A 23,296-nucleotide genomic window follows, 5' to 3' on the forward strand; every position below is an offset into this window, starting at 1 on the left:
CAGATACTAATATATATAAAATAGATAAATAACAAGTTTATACTGTATAGCACAGGGAACTATATTCAATATCTTATAGCAACTTATGGTGAAAAAGAACATGAGAATGAATATATTTATGTTCCTATATGACTGAGTATTATGCTGTACACCAGAAATTGACACAACACTGTAAACTGACTATAGCTCAATAAAAATATGTTTAAAAAATTAAAAATAAATAAAATCAAGGAACAAAGGCCTATCAACCTCAAAAGAACAACAAAGAAATCAAAATCACAAACCTTGTTAAAAAAGAAATCAAAACTATAAATTTCCAGAAAATAGTAAGGAAAAAATTACATTGGAACCTAAAAAATACAGCCAAAATTCAAAGCCATGGATACCTATATCAGAAAAGAAAGAAAGGAAAAAAAAAGAAAGAAAAGAAAAGAAAAGAGATACCTATAATAGAAAAGAAAGAAAGGAAAGAAAAGAAAGAAGAGAAGAGAAGAGAAGAGAAAAGAAAAGAAAAGAAAAGAAAAGAAAAGAGAAAAGAAAAGAAAAGAAAAGAAAAGAAAAGAAAAGAAAAGAAAAGAAAAGAAAAGAAAAGAAAAGAAAAGAAGTTATACATCTACCTAAAAAAGTTGGGGGAAAAAACCCAATAAAGTGAACTGAAAGAAAACAAAATGACAACAAAGACAGGGAACTATATTCAATTTCGTGTAATAGCTAAAATGGAAAAGAATTTGAAAATATATACATATATGTATGCATGTGTATAACTGAATCAGTTTGCTGTATACTTGAAACTAACATTGTAAATCAATTACACGTCAATGAAAAATAAAAAATTTTTAAAAAGTTATGAAGCTTTGATGCAATTTAGTTCCATTTTATGAAATTCACCACAAGCAAAAACTAACAAAAACCGAAATAATGTATAAAAATGTTTATAGGGGTGTTATTTATAGTAGTAGAAAATTATAAATAACCTGATTTCTAGCAATAGGAGAATGGCTGAGCAAATTGTAACATATCAACACAACCATTGTTCTACTACTTCAGAGCTTTTCAAAAATATGAGTGTTTAATCAGTCTACATTTAACATAATCATTGATAAACAATTTGTTTCTATGTCTTGTGTCTTTGTCATTTCTCTGTTCTTGTGTTAAACAAACATGTTTTAGTGGTTTTTTTTAGCTTATTTTAAAAGTTATTTAATTCATGTTTTATTTTTAGCTATATTTTAAAAGTTATTTTCTTAGAGATTGCTCTTGGGATTATAATGTGAATATTTAATTTATCACATGACTACAGATTGATATTGACTTCCTTTGGGTAAAAAATAAAGCAACTCTACTCCCCCTCAAAAAGGAAAGAGAAAACAAAATGAAGGAGTATAGATAAAAACAGAAATCAATCAGAAAGCCAGCAAAACTAATAAATAAATAAATTAACAGATAGATAAATAGGTACACTTGGGGGGGGTGAACAGTTAAATCACTATTAATCTAGTAAGTAAAAAGGGAAAAAGTCTAACTACATAAAATAAGAAACAAGAAGAAAATGGCCACAGAAACAAAGGAAATTAAAGAACAACAGTGACTATTCTGCTCAAACTTTTGCTCATATGATCTATGTAAATATGACAATGCCCCAAAAGCACCACACACAGATTTAATGAAACACAATTAACCCTTTAGAAAGAATATTAAATCTAATGATCTAATACTATTCTGTATCATACAAAAAGAAAGAAAATTTCCAATTCTTCTTATGAAGTAAAACAACCCTTCTTGATATTAAAAAAAAAACCCTCAAATAAACAGAAATATATGAATATTTCCTTAACATGACAAAATGTATCTTTCCAGCTCAAAAGTCAGCAACTTGCTTAATGAGGAAAGATTAGAGGTATTTGTCATCTAAAATCGGGAAGAAGTTAGAGGGTACGGCCAAGATGGCAGAGTAGGAAGACCCTGAGCTCACCTTCTCCCACAGGCATACCAGAATTACAACTATTTACAGAGCAACTATCTTTCTGAACATCCTGAAGACTATCAAAAAAGATTTTCCACTACTAAAGATACAAAAATGAACCACAATGAGGTAGGTTAAGAGTGGCAGAGACATAGTATAGTCAAAACCCACACCCTCAGATAGGCAACCCACAAACAGGAAGATAATCACAATTGTAAAAGTTCTCCCCAAGGAGTGAGGGGTCCAATACCCACATCAGGCTTCCTAGCCTGGGGATTCTGAGAAGATGAGCCCCTAGAATGTCTGACTTTGAAGATCAGCAGGGCTTGCATACAGAAGAGCTGGAAGGATGTTCTGTAGGAAACAGAGACTGTGCTTTTAAAAGGCGTGTGTAAATTTTCATAAGCTCTCCCAGCACAGAGGCAATAACTTAAAAGAAGCCTGGGTCAGAACCACCTGCTGATCTTGGGGAGCTTCCAGAGAGGGAGGCGTCAACTGAGACACCCTCTGGGAACAGACATTGGAAGCAGCCATTTTTGGAAGCTTATTCTACCATGAGGACACTGGTGCTAGCAAGTGCCATTTTGGAGTACTCCCTCTACCCTATTAGTGCTGAGGGCTTACCAAACTACCAGTGGGCTGGCACCAGCCTCAGTTCCCTGGGGCCCCACAGCCAGTCACCCCAGGATGCAGTCCCACCCACCAGTGGGCTTGCAGCAGCCCCAGGACCCTCCCAGAGCTGCAAAACCTGCCCCTGGGGACCTGGCTCCTCCCACCAGTGGGCTGGCACCAGCCTCAGGCCCCCACAGGCTCTGCAGCCAACCCCTCTGAGACCCAGTCCCACCACCAGCAGGCTGGCATGTACCCCATGAGGCAGGACAGGACAGCCAACTGGGCTGGGAGCCAGCCCTGTCTACCAGTATGTCCATGGTACTTGGTCCCAGCACAAAAGAAAGACCCACACAGCCCACATAGGGGGTACCCCTTGAGTAAATAGCTCTAGTGGCCAGAGGGTAGTTTGCTGATAGGCCCCACAGGACATCTACATAAGGCTACCTCTCCAAGATCAGAAAATATAAATGACCTATGTAATACATAAAAATAAAGAGATTTCAGCAAAATGAGAAGAGGAATAACTTCCAAACAACAACAACAACAAAAGACAAAGTCAAAGAAGAAGAACAAAACAAAGTGGAGATAAACAATCTGACAAAGAGTTCAAGGTAATGATCATAAAGATGGTCAGCAAACTTGGAAGAATGAATGAACAAAGTGAGAAATTTAACAAAGAGTTAGAAAATACAAAGTAGAACCAAACAGAGCTGAAGGGTATCATAAGTGAAATTTAAAAATATACTAGATGTAATCAGCAGCGGATTAGATGATATGGAGGAACAGATCAGCAAACTGGAAGACAAGAGTAGTGGAAATCACACAAGCTGAAGAGAAAAAGAATTCAGAAAAACAAGGATAGCCTGAGAGACCTCTGGGACAACTTCAAGCATACTAACATTTTCATTTTAGAGGTCTAAAAGGAGAAAAGGGAGAGAGAAAGAGACAGAGAGTTTATTTGAAGAAATAATGGCTGAAAACTTCCCTAATCTAGGAAGGGACACAGGCATCAGATCTAGAAAGTACAAAGAGTCCCAAACAAGATGAACCCAAAGGGGTCTGCACCAAGACACATAATTAAAATGGCAAAAGTTAAAGATAAAGACAGAATCTTAAAACAGTAAGAGAAAAACAATTAGCTACATATAAGGGAATTCCCATAGGACCATGAACTGACTTTTCAGCAGAAACTTTACAGGCCAGAAGGCAGTGGCGTGATATAATCAAAGTCATGAAAGGAAAAAGCCTACAACCAAGAACAGACTACCCAGCAAGGCTATCATTCAGATATGAAGAAGAGATAAAGAGTTCTGCAGATAAGCAAAAGCTAAGAGTTCAGCACCACTAAACTGGCTTTCAAGAAATGTTAAAATGACATCTTTAAGCAGAAAAGACAAGACCACAACTAGAAATATGAAAATTGCAAAAGGAAAAAATCTCATTGGTAAAGGAAAATATGCAGTAAAGGTAGTAGATCAACCACTTACAAAGCTAGCAGAAAAGGCAAAAGGCAAAAGCAGTAAAATCATCTCTATCCACAATAAGTAGTTAAGGGATACATAAAACAAAAAGAGGTAAAATATGATGTCAAAACATTAAATGTGATTGGAGTAAAAATGCAGGGTTGTTAGAATGTGCCCAAACTTAAGAGATCAACTTAAAATAATCACATATACACACACACACATATATATGTCTGTGCATATATACATAGGTTGTTATATATGAACCTTGTCATAACCACAAAACAAAAACCTATAGTAGATACATACACAAAAAAGAAAAAGGAATCCAAATATAGTACTAAAGACATTCATCAAATCACAAGAGAGCAAAAGAAGAAACAAAGAAAGAACTACAAAAACAAGAAAACAATTAACAAAATGGCAATAAGTACATGCTATCAATAATTACTTTAAATGTAAATGTAAATAGACTAAATGCTCCAATCAAAAGACATAGAATGGCTGAATGGATTAAAAAAAAAAAGATTCATACACATGCTACCTACAAGAGACTCAATTCAGATCTAAAGACACACACAGATTGAAAGCTAGAGGATGAAATAAGGTATTCCAGGCTAATGGAAACAAAAAGAAAGCTGGAGTAGCAATATTTGTATCAGACAAAATAGACTTTAAAACAAAGACTGTAACAAGAAACAAAAAAGGTCATTACATAATGATAAAGGGATCAATCCAACAAGAAGATACAATTCCTGACTTTTTTTTTTTTTTTTGGTTGGTTGGTTGGTTGGTTGGTTTTAGGCAGGAAGGTAAATAGGTTTGTTTGTTTATTTATTTATTTAAACGGAAGCACTGAGGATTGAACCCAGGACCTTGTACATGCTAAGCATGCACTCTAGCACTAAGCTGTATTCTCCCCTTGGTGAAGATACAACAATTATAAATGTATATGCACCCAACAAAGAAGCACCGAAATACATAAAACAAATATTCACAAACATAAAGGGAGAAACTGACAGTAATACAATAGTAAGGGACTTTAACACCTCACTGACATCAATAAACAGATCGTTCAGACAGAAAACCAATTAGGAAATACATCAGACACATCAGACCAGATGGACTACATAGATATAAACAGAATATTCCATCCCAAAGCAGCAGAATACACACTTTTTTCAAGTGCACATGAAATATGCTTCAAGAGAGATCACATGATAGGCCACAAAATAAGTCTCAAAAAATTTAAGAGGACTGAAATCATATCAAGCATCTTTCCCAACCATAATCGTGTAAGACTAGAAATCAACTACAAGAAAACTGCAAAAACAACAAACACAAGGAGGCTAAACAATATGCTATTAAACAACCAATGGGTCACTGAAGAAATCAAAGAGGAGATAAAAAAATACCTGGAGACAAATGAAAATAGAAACAGAATGATTCAAAATCTATAGAATGCAACAAAGCAGTTCTAAGAGAGAAATTTACAGCAAAACAAGCGTACCTCAGGAAAGAAGAAAAACTCAAATAAACAATTAAATCTTATACATAAAGGAACTAGAAAAAAAGAACAAACAAAACTCAAAGTTAGTACAAAGCAAGAAATAATAAAGGTCAAAGCAGAGATAAATGAAACAGAAAATTAAAAAAATAATAGAAATGACCAATGAAATTAAGAGCTTTCTCTTTTAAAAGGTAAATAAAATTGATAAACCTTTAGCTAGACTCATCAAGAAAAAAAAGAGAGAGGGTCCAAATACATAAAATCAAAAATGAAAGAGGAGTTAGAACTGACACCACAGAAATACAAAGGGTCATAATTGAGTACTATAAACAACTATACACCAATAAAAAGGATAACATAAAAGACATGAATAAATTCCTAGAAATATACAATCTCCCACTAAATCAGGAAGAAATAGGAAACATGAACAGATCAATTACCAGTAATACAATAGATCAGTTATTTTAAAAAATCCTCAACAAACAAAAAAGTCCAGGACCAGATGGCTTCACAAGTGAATTCTACCCAACATTTAAAATAAAGTCAACACCTATCCTTCTCAAACTATTCCAAAAAACTGAAGAGGATGGAGAGCTTTCAAATATATTCTATGGGGTCAGCATCACCCTGATACCAAAACCAGACAAAGACACCACAAGGAAAGAAAATTACAGGCCAATTTCACTGATGAACATAGATGCAAAAATCCTCAACAAAATATTAGGAAGCCAAACTCATGAATATGTTAAAAGGATCACACTTCATGATTACGTGGGGCTTATTGTAAGGACTCAAGCAGGATTCAATATTTGCAAATCAAATCAATGTGATACATCACATTAACAAACTGAGAACTAAAAATCATATGAACATCTCAGTAGATATATAAAAATATTCTGACAAAATCCAATATCCATTTATGATTTAAAAAAAAAACCTTCAACAAAGTGGCTATAGAGGGAACATATCTCAACATAATAAAGGCCGTGTATGACAAGCCCACAGCTAATATCACACTCTATGGTAAGAATATGACAGCATTTCCTCCAAGATGAGGAGTAAGACAAGGATGCCCACTCCTGCCACTTTCATTCAAAACAGTATTAGAAGTCCTAGCCACAACAATTAGACGAGAAAAAGAAAAGTAATCCAAACTGGAAAGGAAAAAGTAAAACTGTCACTGTTTGTAGATGACACGATACTATATACAGAAAATCTTAAAGAAGTCACCCAAAAAACTATTAGAACTAATAAATGAATTTAGTAAAGTTGCAGAATACAAAATCAATACATAGAAATCCACTTTTCCCCCTCCACCTTGGCTCTCCACTGCATTTCTGTACACTAACAATGGACTATCAGAAAGAGAAATTAAGAAAACAGTCCCATTAACAATTGCATTAAAAAGAATAAAATATCTAAATACCTAATCAAGGAAGTAAAAGACCTGTACTCTGAAAACTGTAAGACATTGATAAAAAAAAAATAGAAGATAACAGAAACAAATGGAAAGATATACCATGCTCATAGATTGGAAAAATTAATATTGTTAAAATGACCATACTACCCAAGGCAATCTACAGATTCTATACAATCCCTAACAAAATACCAATGGTACTTTTCACAGAACTAGAACAAATGATTATAAAATTTGTGTAAAAACACAAAAGACCCCAAATAGACAAAACAATCTTGAGAAAGAAGAACTAAGCTGGAAGTGTCAGGTTTCCTGATTTCAAATTACGTCATAAAGCTACAGTAATTAAAACAATATGGTACTGGCACAAAAACAGACACATAGACCAATGGCAAAGAATAGAGAGCCCTGAAATAAACCCATGCTTATATGGTCATTTATTCTATGATAAAGGAAGCAAGAATATACAATGGGGAAAAGATAGCCTCTTCAATAAATGGTGCTGGGCAAACCTGACAGCTACAATCAAAAGAATCAAACTGGACTACTTTCTCACATCATACACGAAAACAAATTCAAAATGGATTAAAGACTTAAATGTAAGATCTGAAACCATAAGATTCTTAGAAGAAAAAACAGGCAGTATGCTCTTTGACACTGGTCTTAACAATCAATGTATTTTTGGATTGGCCTCATCAGGCAAGGGACACAAACGCAAAAATAAACAAATGAAACTACATCAAATTAGAAAGCTATTGTACAGTGAAGGAAACTATCAACAACAAAAAGACAGCCTACCGAAAGGAAGAAGATATTTGCAAATGATATTATCTTATAATACCCAAAAGATACAAAGAACTCATACAACTCAAAAAACAAAAAATCAAGAAACCTAATTAAAAAATGGGCAGAGGACCTAAACACATTTTTCCAAAGACATATGGATGACTATCAGACACATGAACAGGCGTGCAATATCACTAACCATCAAGGAATACAAATCAAAACCACAGTGAGATAGCACCTCACCACTCACACAATACCAGTGGTATTGTGACTTAACTGAAGTTAGAATGGCTATTCACAAGACAAGAAATAACAAGTGATGTAAGGATGTGGAGAAAAGAGAACCCTTGTGCACAGCTAGTGGGAATGTAGACTGCTACAGCCACTATGGAAAACAGCATGGAGAGTCCTCAAAAAATTAAAAAAAGAACTACCATATGATCCAGTAATTCCATTTCTGGATATTTTAACAAAGAAAACAAAACACTGATTCAGAAAGATACATGCACCCTTATGTTCACTGCAGCATTATTTACAATAGCCAAGATATGGAAGCAACCTAAGTGCCTACTGATAGATGAATGGATAAAGATGTAGTAAATATATTAAAATGGAATATTACTTAGCCATAAAAAGAAGGAAATCTTGATATTTGTCACAATATGGATGGACCTATAGGGTATTATATTAAGTTAAACAAGCAAGAGAGAGACAAATATCATATGATTTCACTTATATCTGGACTCTTAAAAAATAAACAAATGAACAAAACATAAAGAACAGAAACAGACTCATAGGAACAAAGAAGAACAGAGGGAAGAGATGTGGGGGAATGAGTGAAATAGGTGAGGGAGATTAAGAGGTACAAACTTACAGTTACAGAATAAATAAGTCTTGGGATGTAATGTATAGTATAGGTAATATAGTCAGTAATACTGTAATAATTTTGTATGGTCACAGATAGTAGCTAGACTCACATTGGTGATCATTCTACAATATATAAAGAGAAAATTTCCCATATATAAACATATAATTTAAAAACATATTTATAGGTGTATGTGTGTATATATAGATATACAAAATAAAAAGTACAATTTGAACAAATTGTGTCCAAAAATGGACACATGATATGATCAGAAAATTCACTGAAAAGGAAATACAAATGAGCTTTAAACATATGGAAAGATGTTCAACCTCATACATAAGGAAAAGCAAAAAAAGATTTTTCATTCCCAAAATTAGCAAAAATCCAAAAATTTGATAATGTACTGTCTTGGCAAAGTTATTTGAAAACAAGCATTCTGATTTATTGCTAGTAGTAATGTAAACTGATGTTAACATCAACATAGGTAATATCTATCAAAATTACCATTATATATATACCATTAACTCAGAAATCACACTTCTGGTTAGTGATCCTTATAGATGCCCTCACACAAGATGACAAATATACAAGGCTATTCACTAAAACACTGTTTTTAATAGCAAGATAGGAAATTACCCAGATGTTCATCAACAGAGGCTAATTAAATTACAGAACATCCAATAAAAAATGAAAGCAGTGAGAATGAGGATACTCTCTATGTATTGATATGTAAAGATCTCTTAAGATATACTGTTGGGGGGTGGGGAGAAACAAGGAAAACACTGACTGTTAGTCATTTGACAGTAAGATATGAACCTGGATCACATAATTACCAGCTGCTGAGTCACTGCCACATCCACCAATATTCCCTTAGGCCGACCTCTCATACTTGCTCTCCAGATCGTATCCCACTTCATCCTCCTTACCTCTAGGCTCTATTATTCAGATTCTGTGTTCTTCCCCACCAACTCCACTCCCATCTCATAGTCGGCTCCTTCAACAGTACTCTTTATCAGTGTCCTGGCCCATTTACTCTCCAAGCACACAAAGTCCACCAGCTGCCTCTCCCTACTTCTACTGGCTCACAAACTTGAAGTTAAAGAGCTAGAAAGGAAATTACAGAATGATTAGTCTAAATCCTCAACTCTCAAAAAACAAAAAAAACCCCTAAAACCTAGAGAGTGGTACTATGACTTAACTGAAGTTACAGACTAAGATTGTGGCACATTAAGACTAGATCCTGGTCTTTTTATCCTCAAATTTAGTGCTTCTTCCACAGTATACCATATTTTGTTCTCCCCAGGGTGACTTTACCTCATTTATATACAGTACATAATTAGCAGAAATATCAGAAACAAGTAATCCAGTCTATTTCAGCCCAACACATACTAATTAGAACTGCCCTAACTACCCCAAAATGACTGAAGTTGGAATACTTCAGATGAGTATAAAATGAAAATATATTTTGAAAGACTTTCAGTAGCTCTCAACCTTGGCTACATATTATAATTATTTGGAAAGTTTTAAAAAACAATTATGCCTGAGTCACACTAGGTCTGGACTGTGGCCTGAACTTCAGTATTTAAACACTCTACCCACGTGACTCTAATATGCAGCCAAAGTTTAGAACCACATTTTCCATACATTATTTAATTTACCTTTAGATGAGGTAACTGAGTCAGGTGGGAAATGTGGCTTAAGCAGTTGCCCCAAGAAAGTGATAAAAGAGAAACAAAAGCTTTTTATTTTCTCTTGCTTATTATAAACTTTGGTTGTTTCTTTAATTTTTTTTGTTTTTAACATAAGTAATGTAGGACCACATTGCTTGTGAGAAAATCAAACAAACATCTGTGACCTTAGAGACACTCAAACCTTTCTTAGCTTCCATGTTGCCATTTAGAAAATGAGGGGCTAACATACTTTCCAGATCTAGGGACACCATGACTAAACCTTTAAACCCTGGCTATTTGGATTCAATATTATCATATTTCCCTGAGAAACTGGAAATCATTTGGTGCAAGATCTTTAACTCTTCCTTCTGCCACTGGTAGCTATTCTCCACACTCTTCTCCCATCTTCTTTCAAAAAGTTAATCCCAAATTGGGAGTTAAAATGGAAGCTACCTAACAATACCTGCTTCATCTCTATCATCACTTTCACCCTGAGTTTTCATTGATATACTTAAGGAAACACTGAGAATCAAAGTTATTAACAGCACTGGAAACTAGGACTGCTGCTCAAAGAACTGCTGGACTCAAAGAATGACTTCTCTGCCAAAGAGCAGGTAGGAATGGGGCTTGAGATACAACAACAGAGCCAGGCAGGAAGGTAACTAATTTCTAACCAACCTCTTTCAACAAACTACTCCAGAACAGCTTTCTCCAGAGGCAGCAATGGCAGCAGTACAGCATACCAACCTACTATGAGAGACTCACTTAAAATGGTCAGTGCTATTACATGCCCGCAGCCTTTCTTCTCTACTTCAGGTTCTAAAACTTACAAAGCAGTACATACATCCTGGGATTTGAAGGCACACACGGGAAGGGCTGAAAAAGCAAGCCCTAGAGCATTACATTGTGGAATCACAGTTATTCGGAGCTAGCTTTCAAATTATCAAAAAACAAATCCTCTTTTCCAAGTCAAATTACCAGGCCAAAGGGAAGAGATTTCCCACACTCAATCCAGCAGGTGACACATAAATGACTGCTAAACATTAGAAAGTATTTATAAACTATGTGTGTCATTAAACATTTAGCTTAACATCTGAAAAGAGAATTCCTACAGCCACCAAAATGCCAAAGAGGAAACTTACCTACCCTGTTTATTTGCCATGTATTAAATCTGAATATCCCTCTCCTTATTCAAGGAAGAATAACAGAGGGGATAAACAGAAAAACATTCTGTCACATCAAAGAAGAAAAACTCTTCATCTGTAATTAAGAAAATGAATACATAAGGGGCAACAGGTTAAATTTAGAAATCAACAAATTTGATAAAACACGCTGAAATAAGACATCAAACTCCACAGGCAGAAATGAAAAGAACTAGTTGAGATGCAAGTGGAAGTAAGACAGAGGAAAAAGATAAAATAAAAGTTTTGGCACAAATGTGCCAAAGCAGAATTCAAATCTTCACTAGGAAAAGTAAAGAGCAGAATAGTTAATTAGAAACGTGAGGACAACAAATTTGAGAAACTCTGGAATAGAGAAGGAAAGGACAAAGTAATGAAAAGTAAGGACAGAGAGAGAAATAAACTTCAACTGTTATTCCTGAAACAAGTGGACAGAAATAACAATTGAAGATTTTTCAAAAAAGAAATTAAACTTTTCTGAGTCAAGGAATGTTCTGTATCTCTAGCTCAAAAGAACTCACAAAAGACCAGGCAAAATTATGAAAAAGAAAGTGACAACTTGATTTGTTCCAGTAAAACTTTCAGATTTCAAGGATAAAGAAAATGCCCCACAACGGCCCCAGAAGGAAAAAATATGTCATACACAGAAGACCAGAAATTGGTCTGGCCACAGATCTCTTCTTTGCACGACCAGAAGATAATGGCAAAATACTAAAGAACTAAGAGCGGAAAACAATGTGACCTAATAATTCTGCTCCCTCCCCAACTAAGTTGTCATTCAGTGTGAAATCAACATGATACTTTCAAATGTATACCAATCATGTAATTTTCATAAAAACATTATCTGAATAATAACCAAAAACAAAGACCTTGAGAATAGGAAAGAGATGAAATCAGTTAAACATGGGGCTAAGTCTAAATAATTGTTATAAATATGATTAGCACCAACGTTATTTTTAAAAAATGATTATTGAAAAGGAAGATGCATAAGGTACAAAATAAACTGTTATCAGTCATCATCATTTTCATTTGAGTACGATGAACAATTTTGCTAATGTGCTGAGTCACTAATTTAATGGGTTAAGCCCCCACTTAAAGGATAAAGAGTTTTAGACTAGGTCAAGGAATGCTGGTCTATTCTAGATATCTCATACAATAAAAACCATACAATAAATGGTCTTTTGTGACTGGCTTCTTTCACTTAGCTTAATTTCTCCAAAGTGTTGTGGCAAGTAACAGCACTTCATTTTTGAAAGTACCAAATAATATCCCTTTGTATGGAAATGCCATATTCATTCATTCATTTACTCTACCCACTCATTCATCATTTGATACACATTTGGGTTGTTTCCACTCCTCACTATTATGGATAATGCTGATATTAATATATACAAGTTGTGGTGTGGATGTATGTTTTCATATCTCTTGGGTATATGTACACCTAGGAGTGAAACTGCTGGGTCATATGTTATCGCTATGTTTAACCTTTTGAGGAACTGTTAGACTGTTTTCCAAAGTAATTACACTATTTTACATTCCCACCAGCAGTATACAAGGGTTCTAATTTCTCCATATCCTTACCACCACTTGTCATCTGATTATAGCCATCCTAGTAAATATGAAGTTGTATCTCATTGTGATTTTGATTTGCATTTCCCTGATGGCTAATGGTGTTAAACATATTTTCACGTATTTATTGGTCATAGGCATAATTTCTCTGGGAAAATATCTATTCAAATCTTTTGCAAATTTTTAAGTAGCATATTTAACTTTTTATCATTGAGTTGTAAGAGTGCTTGATAAATTTTCGATACAAATTCCTTATCAGATATATGATTTGCAAATAATATCTTCCATTTTGTGCATTGCTGTAAGGTGCCTTTTTATTTAGTTCTCTTCTGATTGTTCATTAATGAATGCTGTATCACATTTCTTTGCACAAGATGATTTTGTTTTGTAGTTTGGGACAAACTGATTGAGTATTTGGAAAAATTTTTATTAAATTCTCACTTCACAATTGCTTAGTCTGTTAGAGCTGCTGTAACAAAATTCCACAGATTGGGTGGCTTATAAACAACAGAAATTTATTTCTCACACTTCTAGAGGCTGGGAGATCCAAGATCACTGTGCCTGCATGGTTGGGTTGTGGTGAAGACCCTCTTCCAGGTTGCAGACTGCCAACTTTCTTGCTGTATTCCCACACAGTAGAAAGGGATAGGGAGCTCTGTGTGGTCTCTTATAAGAGAACTAATTCCATTCATGAGGGCTCTACTCTCATGACCTAAGCACCTCCGGAAAGGCCCACCTCCTAATAACATCATCCTCCTTAACACTGTAACTGTAATCTTACCATCTAGGAATCATATTGGGTAACAGGATTTCAACATATGAATTGGGGGGGGGCACAAATATTCAGACTACAGCAATGATGTATACTAAAAAATTCTAGAAAGTTAAACATAAAAAATAAAATCATAAAACTAATCACATGCTGGTTGTAAATTCAAATACAGTATATCTATTAGTTCATGGACTGAAGAGCTAGAGCCAAATATAGACTTGATTATATAATTACATTATTATGTTTAAAATTTCGTGTGTCAAAGTACACAAGAGTAAAAAGGTAAAATACAAGTTGGGAATTATATTTGTACATGACAAAAGGTTAATAAATTTTACATTAAAGGACTCTTAAAAATTAAGGAAAACATTAACATCCCCAAAAATTGACCACCCCTTAAAACACGTGCTGTTTTAAGCTACTAAATCTGAGGTAACTTGTTACGCAACAATAGGTAATGTACACTCCTTGGAAAACCTGCTGAACATTCACCTCCTTTTAAACTGTTTGGCAGTTTCTTAACAAGTCAGATACACCATACAACCCAGCAGTTACACTGCTAGGGATTTACCCCAAAGTAAGTGAAAATATGTCTACACAAAGACTTGTACAAAAATGCTTACAGCAACTTTACTCACAATCATCAAAAACCAGAAACAATTTAAATGTCCATCACAGGTGAATAGATAAACAAGCATGTTATATTCATATAACAAAACACTATTCCATATTCAAAAGGAATGAACCAATGATACGTGCAACAACATAGATAAATATAAAAATCATTCTGGTGAGTGAAAGAAGCTAGACAAAAAAGTGAACATTATGTGTGAATGCATTTATATAAATTCTAGAAAATGCAAAGCAATATATAGGTGGGGGCACTGGGAGGGACAGAATCCAAAGGAATATAAGGAAACTTTGGGAAGATGGAAATTTTCTATATAGTAGTTGTGATAGCTGTTTCATAATAAATATTAAAACTACTAAATACATCTGTCAAAACTCATTGAAAAATGTTTTACTTTTAAATGGATGCAGTTTATTGTATGTAAATTATATCTCATTAATTTGACCAAAAAAAGTCACCTTCTTTGTCAAGCCTTCCTTAACTACATCTAATGCAGGTGATTCCATTATGCTACCTTAGCCCTCAAATAACATTCTACAGATAATTTTCCTCAACTACAGAGAATCCAGGAGTATGTTGAATTTTACAGTAGCTAAAAGTTATAGAACGCTGTTATGTGCCAGGCACTGTTCAAGTCCTTAGTGTTATGAACTCAATTAGTTCCCTCAACCCACAGCCCCACAAAATAGATTCTGTTGCCTCCATTATACAAATCAGGACCCAGGTATAGAGAAGTAATTTGCTTAAGGTCATACAGCTAGTAAGTGACAGAGCTGTGACTGGAGCCCAGTGAGTCACTTATAGAGGCTGGGCTCTTCACCACCATCCCACTCTGTATCTCAGATCATTAGAGTATTAGGTAAAAACACTCTCAGCTCACTAGAGACTGATAGGTTCATTCACTCATTAAGCAAATATTTAAGCATGTAAAACATGTTAGGTATTGTTTTAAATGCTAAAGATATAATGGTGAAGAATATATAGACATGGTAACTGCTTTTTGGAGATTACACTATACTATGAATTTACGATTACACTCTACTACAAAACAGTCCAACTATTTATTCTCTTATTTATGTATTTATCCAAATATTTATGCAAAAAGAAAAGTCACAAGTTACACAGTAGCCAGATCTGTTTAGCTCGATAGAGCAGTGGTTCCCAAAGTCGTCTGTGCGTTAGAATCACCTACGGGTCTTTTAAAAATTCCAAAGTCTAAACCACACCCCTAGGCCAATTAAATCACAATGGGAGTGGATTTAAGGTGGGGGCAGATGGGACAAAGGTATCAGAACTTTGCCAAGCTCCACAGGTGATTACAATGTAAAGACAAGTTTGAGAAATCACTAAGCTCGAATATTTGTCTGAATAAAGATAAAATTCATTCATGGTGACACAGAGAGAGGTAGATGAAAAGGAAAAAAACAAACAAACAGACCTATATATACTCGCCCTTCTCTGAATCAGATTTGCAAGGTAAAGGTAGTTTTCATTTTTTGTCCCCCAGTGTTATGAATTCTGAGAACATTAGAAACAGGGTAAAATAAATAATTATTTTCCTTCTTGGATATGTCGATGCCTCCATTCCCTACCAGAATCACAGACAACTGAGATATTCACCTTTTCATTTTTTCTTGGTACTTTCCATGGAACCAATAAAGAATTCTGCCATATTACATATATTCAACATAACTGATAAAGACATGACTCAACTGCTTTTCTATTAAGCAGATTTTATTTAAATCAGTCACCTTATTTAATTGCAGCTTGTCAAAGTAAAATACCCTATGGACATTGAGACCAAAATGCCTTCTTTTTTAAAAAGTAAAGCCTACTTCTAACTCAATCCTTTGGTTAGGTTGAAACCAAGTCCTTTATAACTCAAACTTGCATTTGTATTCTATAGAATCAACAGACCTGTTTAAGAACTCTCTGACCACTCTCAGAAAAGATAGTTAGAGGTGAACCCCTCTCCATTCCGTCCAGGACCTAGACAGAAAGGAAAAAAGGCAAAGAGGAAGAAAAGAAACATCAGAAGAAAAGACTTAATATATAAGCCCAATAAACCTATTCCAAGTAAATTTTTGTGACCTATTGAGTTCCAACTCTCTACCACTGTTTCTGCTAATTTCACTCTAGAAAGAGATATAAAAGACATGAGATTACCTACAGTCTCAAGTCCAATGGTTTTTTTAAAGGAAAGCTTATCATAATCACCAATGAGGCTTTTTCAAAATACAACAGCAATGGTTATACAAGTGCGTTCATTTATAATTCATTATCCTTATGATTTGTATACATTGGGAATACTGGGAATATATGTGCATATTGTATATGCACACACAATACTGCATTATGTGTGTCACACTTCAATTAACAAATATTAAAAAAACAGATACACTGGTCCTGGGCAGAACCTCTGAAGGATTCTAATTAAGAAGGTAGCGGGTGGAGGGTAGTACAGCTTAGTGGTAGAACATGTGCTTAGCATGCACAAGGTCCTGGATTCAATCCCCAGTACCTCCATTTAGAAAAAAAGAAAAAAAAAGAAGGTAGCAGAAGCAGTCTCATGGAGGTTATGATTTGCTCTAGGTCACGTGTATTTAGGTACAGGCTTAGTCCTTGTCATTTTCCTACTCTTGCTGTTGTAAAACTATAAATATGCTGTTAATATTAAACTTTTTAACATTTACTCTCCTATTTATACTCTGAAAAATTTTTTGTTACAAATGACAACTGCAAAAAACAAACAAGCAAACAAATAAATAGAAAACACAAATGTCCTGGCTTCGCAACTGTGCACCATTGCCGCTGCTACACCATCCATGTAAGAAAAGGAAATTAAATAAAGCCTAAAGCTCATCCAACGATTTCCTAACTGTGGTATCCATTTTTTACGTTTTCAATACAAAATGTCAAATAATTAGTAAGTAGTAAAATTAACTAGATATACCTTGAGAACAGACTAGCATTATTTATGATAAAGAAACACAGAGTGACAGAACAGGAGAAACACTAGGCTGAGCATGACAGGATGAGTGTGCTCTGAGTTCTAGCTGTGACCTTCCTATAAAGTTGTCTTTCTGGGCCCAAGATTCCTAAATTATAAAAGAGAGGATGGACCGCTAAACTAGTGCTAAACAGAACTGCAGGTTCCTTTTAGGTTTAAGAAAACTCAAGAACTATTTACCAGGAAATTTAATTATTATTCTATATGCTTTCACTTTAACAAATAGTGTCTCTACTCAAATGTTTTATGTAGCTTTGTAAAGTAAGAATCCCAGAATTCCTCTGGTATCTGCCTCAAAACACAAGCATGTTCTTCAGCTTGTGCCAAATACAAATCTCCTAGATTTGTTGTCTAGGCGCAAACCCCTTCCCTCTCAAAGGTGACGAATGATAATAACCTCAATACTTCACTATAACCACCATTAGGCTCTTTTTCGTGAGGTGTTTTTTTTTTTTTTAACTTTGTTTTGAAATCATTTCAGACTTACAGAGCATGAGCTATTTTTTAAATGGAAAATGTAAGTGTAGAGAAATCTCTCATAATTTCTAATCTACTATAATTTGAATATTTTCAGTGGATGCCATTTTTTCAACTTCCCTTTACCAACCATCTACTATGCACCCAGGCACTCTGCTAAACACTTTCCTGCTCCTGAAGTTACTATATGAGAAACAAAAAAATCTGTGGAATGGGTACTTACATAACATTTTCATGAATGCTTAGATCTGGATATTATACTTAGATAGTACTTTAAAAATTAAGTTGTGGGGAGGGTATAGCTCAGTGGTAGAGTGCGTGCTGAGCATGAACAAGGTCCTGGATTCAATCCCCAGTATCTCCATTAAAATAAATAAATAAATAAACCTAATCCGCCCCCCAATGTAATAAAGTAAAAATTAAGTTGGCCTTTTAACCACATAGTCTTAAATGTTTCAGGATAATTTTTAAGGCATTTTAAAAGTATCTGAATAAACAGTTAAATGTGAACTGTCAAAGACAATTTGTCATGGCACAACTAATGTGAGACTCAGTCCCAACCTCCCTACACCCTCTTATAAGATTCTTATGAAACTATCACATGCTTCCTGTTCCCAAATCCAGGGCTCCCAAGGGAAAATTTATGCAAACCTCCAGTCAAATCATAGAAACTTAGTGCCCTGAAAAGGTCAACAAATTCCCTGTCAAGAAGACTAGCATTTCAATACTGTAACTACTCTAGTTTGCTCTTGGTAGGGATAATAGACAATTTAAGAGATAGGGAATATTAACATTAACTCTGAAAACTTCTATCCTGACATTTTAGTAAAAGAAACAAAAGATAAATATTTGTGAAATATAAAATTTGAGATTCCTAGAACTACTCATATTAACAGAGATATACACAGTTGACTCTTGAACAACTTGGGAGTTAGGGACACCGACACTGGGAGCTGTATTTCAACTGAATATAACTTTACAGTTGGTTGTCTGCAGTTCCACATCTGGGGATTCAACCAACTGTGGATGTGTAGCTAAAGTATGAATTTATCAAAAAAAAATGCATGTATAAGTGGACCTGCACAGTCAGACCATGTTGCTCAAGGGTCAACTGTAGTTAATAATTTTATTTGAGCACAATATAAACCAACAGAATAAGTCAGAGGCTCAGTGAGACTCTTCTTATCTTGTTAGATAGTACAGTAAGTTGATAAAGTAAAATTTAGAGAATAACTACTTTATACATCATGTTCTTTCATTCATAATAAAGCTTCAGTCAAAAAACAACACAGGTTTGGAATACTAGTCTTTTAATCCATGCTGTAATATACAAATGACATTAAAAAGTTGGCCAAATCCTACAAGAGAGGAACTAATTTTTTAAAAATTTACTAAAAATAACTTGAAGAGAATCTGAGCAGTATTAGCCCTTGGCAATCACCTGGTCCAATACCCTCATGGAAGACACAAAAAAATTAAGGTCCAAGTAAACAACTCATCCAAAGCTGCTTAGTAGTAGGGAAGTCTTTCATTTTGTATGGTATTTCTTCACAAAAGAAATACTTCATTTTAAAAGTACTAGAAAAATACGTTATATAATGATGGTGAATGTTGTCTTGCCTTCAGACAATGATGGAAGACAACTTTAGAGAACAATGGCTTTCTTCGTCTGTTAAATTTCTAACAAGAACTGTTAAATCATGAAATCTGGGCTCTAAATTACAAAAGCCCTTATGACATCAATCTAAGAGTCTGCTAGTGTTTCTTCTTCTTTATTGTCTTAATATACAGTCATCCCTTGGTATCCAGGACCCCCATTCAAAACCAAAATCTGCAGATGCTCAAGTCCCTTTTATAAAATGGCATAGTATTTACATATAACCAACAGCACATCTCACTGATATTCTATACATCATCTCTACTCACAATACCTAATACGATGTAAATGATATGTAAACAGTTGCAAATACAATAGAAATAGTTTACAGCCTTGGCAAATTCAAGTTTTGCTTTTTGGAAGTTTCTGGAATTTTTTGTGGGGGCAAATGTTTTTAATCCCCAGTTGGTTGAATCTGTAGATGCAGAACCTATGTATATAGAGGGCCAAGTGTATTTATAGAAGTTGGTTTTTGTTTTGTTTTATGCTCTTACAATTGTCACTTTCTTTTAAAATCAAACCTGAAGTCTTAAGATCAGCTTTTAAGCCCTGTAGCTACCATTTCATCATTATGGATGACCCGGATGAATACACTTAGCAAGCCTGCAAACTGTTATTAAGTGAATACACTAATATTTCCAAACAACACAGGTAAAACATTTAAAATGACTTGGAACAATCAGAAAAGCATTTTTTTTTAAGTTCAAAAGAGATTATTTAAAAACTAGAAAATCTAATACTGTGTTTATCCCCAAATAATGGACAAGAGATAATTTTTTGATAAGGAGAAGAAATTCAACAGCATAATGAATAGTTCATTTATATTAAAAAACAAAGAAAGAAATCTCTGCCCAAATTGCAAAAAAAGAGAAAAACAAAATTAAATTTAAAAATAAACAACAAAACAAAAACACAGAAGAAAATTTAGAATTATTCACTTCAGTATGGTGGTGGTGAATAAGACATGAACCCAGAAATCATAAAGAAAAAGACTGACAGATAAGATTAAAAAATTAAAGTAAACTGTATGTCAAAGAAATCGCAAAGTTAAAAGCCAAATGAAAGACTGGGATAATATATTTGCACCATGTGACAAAAAAGGGGTTAACATCCCAAATACACAAAAGCACTTGCAAATTGATTAAAAAGTAAAAGTAACCCAAGAGAAAAATAAGTCAAAGGACAAGAAAAGGCAATTTGCAGAACAGGGAAGAACTTGACAATGAATGTATGCAATTTATTAGTGGTCAGGGAAATGAAAATTAAAATAAAAAAATACTTTTCACCCAGCTGAAAGGCAAAAACTAAAAAGATATCTGTTATTCAGTGCCAGTGGGAATAAGAACTGCAACAACCTTTATGGAAAATAACCTGGCAATCCATAATACTGAGATAAACCTATCTTTTAACCCATACTTGGAAATTTATCCTACAGAAGTAAAAGCCTCACTTCTTAAAGATACAGGCATAAAGATGTCTCCTGTTTGTGATGGGGGGAAAAAAGTCAGAAACAACCTGAATGCCCACTGAGAAAAACCTACAGAAACGGGGTATTATGAAGCTAGAAAAAAAGAGTAAGACACCTATTTAACGATATAGAAGGAAATGTATGATATGCTATAAAGTAAAAAATTGAAGCTGCAGAATAATGTGGATGACATCATGAAAATCTTACACAATAAGAGAGAAAATGAACCAGTATATATATATTTGTGTTTCTAAGTGCATAAAGGAAAATATGGAAGAATCACATTAGGCTACTATTGGGTATGTTGAAGGATAAGAAATGGAGAGGATGAAATGGTTGGCTTTCTCTCTGTGCACCTCAGATGATGCCCAGCTTGTTTCAATAAATTTATACTGCTTTTGTAGTCTGAAAAGAAAATCCTATTTGCATATAATTTGCAACAGAAAAGAAATTGAATATGAAAAAAAATCTACAATAGGAATGACAAAAAAATAGCTATTTAAAATTCATAAAGAACCAGTATATAAAAGTCCTTTTTGGTGGGTTTGTAAAACAACTTATGAATTCAGGATTTACCTCCATTTCAAAAAGAAAAATAAAAGTTTTTTTTCTGTTTGGTTGGTTTTGGTTTTTCTTGGGGGGCAGTAATTAAGTGTACGTATTTATTCTCAGAGGAGGTAGTACGGATTGAACCTAGGACCTTGTGCATGCTAAGCATGCGCTCTACACTCCCCTCAAAATAAGTTTTTGATTCAAGAGTTGTATGTTTTTTAGTTTTGTCTGCTTTAAATGCTTTTTAAAAACACAAACATGATTGATCACAAAATTCTGTCAAAAAAAGTCCCTGTATAGTTGCAATCTGTATCTTTTTTTGGCTAAAATAAATTTGATTTTAGCTATATTTTGAAACTTGAAATATATCTTTTATAACAAATGCACCATTTTTGTTACACTGTACAAAATTTTAAAATGCACAGTACAAACTTAAAAGGAAAATACCAAATCTACATTGAACAAATGTTCAAATGATATGAAAAATTAGTTCAAACAAGACTGAAAAATACTCTAATTGATAAAAATATATTTGCTAGTCACAAAAGAAAAAAAATACAACTTCACAATGGAGAGATCTGGCAATCACAACCTTAATCCTACGATCAAAGTTATCGTCAACAGTGGGACAATCAGACATTTGTGTATCTCATGATATGAAGCAATGTGGAGAATATTTATTAAATATTTTTGCCAAAATGTTTTGCCAGAATCTAATCAAGCCTTAAACCTTCCAGTTTAGGGAAATACAAGAAATCAAGGAACAAGTTAAACACCACAAAGAAAACACTCCAGAATGTGGGACATTCAACATGAAAACTGCTCTGGTCTCAACAAACCAAAGCCATGAGCGTGCGGGGTGGGGGGGGTGGGGAGTGAGGGAGCAGATAAGAAATGGGCATTGTTCCAGGTTTTTAAAAAGACTACAAAACAACAACTCACAAATGCAATGCATGGTTCTTAATTTGATTCCACTTCAAACAAGTCAGCCATAGAGGTCATGGAGACAACTTGAGAAACAAATACAGATTTAATGTTAGATAACATTAAAGTATTACTGAAAATTTTGTTGGGTGTGATAATGATATTATGATTATGTAGGAAAATGTTCTTATTTGTAAGAAATGCATCCTGAAGTATTTAAAGGCACAGTATCATGACGTCTTTATTTTTAAAAGTTTAACATAAGTATATTATTAAGCATATGGCAACATGCTGAATAAGGGTGTTCAGTGTATTACTTCTGAGACGGTTTTGTTTTTGCGTGTTTGAAATTTTTCATAATAAAACATTTAAAATACCAAAACTCCCACAAAACTGTGAGGTCCCACTATCTGGAAGAAAAAAAATTATAAAATCTAATATTAACTAGTGGCCAGTCACAATATAAACTGGTAGTTATTCTAAAGAATAATCTAACAATATGGTTAAAAAGAGATATCCTTAGACCTAATTAAATTATTTTAGGGAATATATTCTAAGGAAAAAAATTAAAGGGAGAAAGATTTATAAAAAGATGTTACAGCAAGCAGTATAATTTAGAATTGCAAAACCAAAAATAAAAACAAACTGGAAACCACCCAAATGCCAAATAATTTTGGTTATTATGTACTTAAACTTTGGTTATTAGGTATTCATTAAAAATGATAACTATATAGACATGTGGAAAAGTGTATCAATATATTGCCAAATG

The 23,296-nt window shown here is 34.0% G+C and overlaps 1 protein-coding gene across 19 annotated transcripts in view; it reads right to left on the reverse strand.

The window, feature by feature from the left end:
• The window catches only part of NCOA6 (nuclear receptor coactivator 6), an 87,317-nt gene that overhangs the window by 54,894 nt on the left and 9,127 nt on the right, over window positions 1-23,296 (reverse strand). The window contains exons 3-4 of one of the 19 annotated variants that reach the window (XM_072944061.1): window positions 16,357-16,428; window positions 9,543-9,720 (exon numbers count right to left, since the gene is read on the reverse strand). The exons of 15 other annotated variants lie outside the window; for them this stretch is intronic. The gene's annotated coding sequence lies outside the window, so the exon portion shown is untranslated. Of the gene's footprint in view, window positions 1-9,542; window positions 9,721-15,560; window positions 15,622-16,356; window positions 16,429-23,296 lie in introns of those variants that run through there. 3 more of the 19 variants (XM_072944064.1, XM_072944065.1, XM_072944067.1) reach the window with 3 other exon arrangements.

Source organism: Vicugna pacos, chromosome 19, assembly GCF_048564905.1.
Source record: "Vicugna pacos chromosome 19, VicPac4, whole genome shotgun sequence".
Taxonomy (NCBI): Eukaryota; Metazoa; Chordata; class Mammalia; order Artiodactyla; family Camelidae; genus Vicugna; species Vicugna pacos.